Source organism: Rhincodon typus, chromosome 2, assembly GCF_021869965.1.
Source record: "Rhincodon typus isolate 14 chromosome 2, sRhiTyp1.1, whole genome shotgun sequence".
Taxonomy (NCBI): Eukaryota; Metazoa; Chordata; class Chondrichthyes; order Orectolobiformes; family Rhincodontidae; genus Rhincodon; species Rhincodon typus.
In genome coordinates, this window is record NC_063333.1 from 21,125,890 (window position 1) to 21,128,715 (window position 2,826).

Below are 2,826 nucleotides of genomic sequence, written 5' to 3' on the forward strand. Positions count from 1 at the left end.
TGCTCGTATGATGCTGCTTGGCCTGCTGTGTTCATCCAGCCCTGCACCTTGTTGTCTCAACTAATTAAGTACATTTTAATTGAAGTCACTTGTAAAAAACATGATAGCCCATTTGCACACAACAATCAACCTCCCTCACATAACAATGCAGCAATGACTAGCTAATTCTTTTCAATATTGATTGGTACACCAATTTTGCAGTCCCTTTTGGCATCTGTAAACCAAAGTAACCAAAATTAATGAACGCATCCCCAAATGAGATTATCAGAGAAAGATTATAACATTTTTGTAAATTCTAACAAGAGTCAGAGCTAATATAAATTAAACATAAATGATAAGGTAAATCATGTATCAAACCAAAGGAAAGATGCTGTTGCATTAACCAAATATTTCTTGTCAAGTTCCTGCATAGAATGTCACACTTCCCAAAAAAAACTGGAGCATATAGTCATTGTTGTAATGCAGGAATAATACAGTTAAGTTTTGCACAGCAAGGTCCCATAAATTGTAGCAAAGTGATGACAGTCAGCAAATCTGTTTATTGGAGTTAATTGGAGATAAAATTGTCAAGATTCTGGGAATAACTTGTCTGTTCCTTTTTGATAGGATTTTTTGCTTCTACCTGATGAGACACTTGTGTTTCTGTGGTCTCGGTCTCTGATATAGTGCAGCACTCTATCAGCAGTACCGGCTGAAATTTTTCAGCTCAAATCCCAGAGTAGGGCTTGGACCAGCTGCTGAAAAACAAATCAACACATTTCAAAATGTTGCACATCACAGAGTTACCTATGATCCTGGGTGGATTTAAAACACAAAGAAATCCATGTGGAGTGCATGAACTGGACGCAGTCACTGAGAAATGTGATGTGGCTGTGGAAACGAGTTTTGGCAATTACCTTTTCAACCACGAGGAACAACAGTGAAATTAATGACGGTGAAGAAGAAAAAAGGTTGGAATGGAAAACCTACCCGGGATTGGAGCAGAACTTCTTCAAGGTGGGTGTACTTGAGAGAGAGGTGGCAGAGAGTTAATAAACAATAAAAAAAACACAATCGAACTGCGGATGCTGGAAATCAGAAACAAAAACAGAAATTGCTGGAGAAATTCAACAGGTCTGGCTGCATCTGTGGAGGGAAATCAAAGTTAACACCAGTGACCCTACTTCAGTACTGTGGAAGTATGGAATGCAATCCATCTTGTATATTCAAAGTCGCAGGGTGAAGTCTATCATATTCTTGTCACTGCCCCCTAGGGAATTCCTTTACTTTAAGCTCCCTAATCAAGTCTGTTTCATTACACATTGCCAAATCCTGAATTGTTTGTACCCTAGTGAGCTCAATCACAAACTGCTCCAAAAACTATCTCATAGATATTCTACACATTCCTTTTCTTGGGATGTGCTACCAACCTGATTTTCCCAGCCAATGTGCGTATTGAAGTCCCCAATGATTATTATACTTGTGTCTTTCTTAATTGCCTTTTCTATACATTGACTTTTTTTCTTCCCCACATCCTGACTGCTGCTAGAAAGCTTGTACATAACCCCCATCAGGGTCTTTTCTTCTTTTAATGTTTCCTCAAATCTACTCTCATAGGTTATGTGCCTTCCGACTCTGTATTGCTTCTTGTCATTGATTTAATTTTATTTCTTACTAACAAGGCGGCCCCAGCCCCTGTGCTTATCTGCCTGTCCTTTCAATAGATTATGTATCTTTGGATATTTAGTTCCCAACCCAGATCCCCTTGCAGCCATGTCTCTGTGATGCCCATAACATTGTACTGGTCAATTTCAATCTGCACTACAAGCTTATTTCCCAAGTTTCGTCTACTGCATGCATTTAAGTACAACATTCCCAGTTTGACATTTATGTAAATGATTTGGATGAGAATATAGAAAGTATGGTTAGTAAGTTTGTGGATGTCACCGAAATTGGTGGTAAAATGCACCATAAAGAAGGTTGTCTAAGAGTACAACAGGATCTTAATCAGCTTGGCCAATGGGCTGAGGTGTGGCAGATGGAATTTAATTTAGATTAGTGCAAGGTGTTGCACTTTGGTAAGGTAAACCAGGGCAGGACTTACACAGTTAATAGTAGGGCCCAGGGGAGTGTTGTCAAACAGAGAGACCTAGGGTTTCAGGTACATAGTTGCTTGAAAGTAGCATCACAGGCAGACACAGTGGTGAAGAAGGCATTTGGCATACTTGCTTTCATTGGTCAGAGCATTGAGTATAGGAGTTAAGGCATCATGTTGTGGTTGTACAGGTCATTAGTGAAGCTACTTTTGGAATACTGCATACTGTTCTGCTATAGGAAGGATGTTATTAAGTTGGAAAGGATACAGAAAAGATTTACAAGGATGCTACCTGGACTGGAGTATTTGAGTTATAAGGAGAGGCTGAATAGGCTGGGACTTTTTTCCCTGGAGCGTAGGAGGTTGAGGGGTGACCTTACAGAGGTTCAATATAATTCTTCTTCAATTCTAAAGCATGCATGTTACGCAACAGCATACTCTGAGCTGGATTGGTTCAAACTTTGAACAGAATGCTGTCACATGAATACTGAGGTCAGGTACACCATGGCATACCCCACAGGCATACCTACAAATTCATTAAACCCTGTCTCTAAACTTAATTGTTACTTAAGAAATGTGTAGTTTTTGTGTGCAAGTCTGACATTTGCACATGTCAAGACCCCACATACTTGTAGCTATTTCAGGGGAGAATCAGGACTCTGACATCACCATATAAAACAAGTCCCAAGCACTCATTTGATGGTAGTTGGATACACTTGGCATTTTTATTACACGTGACCTCCAAATAAGTT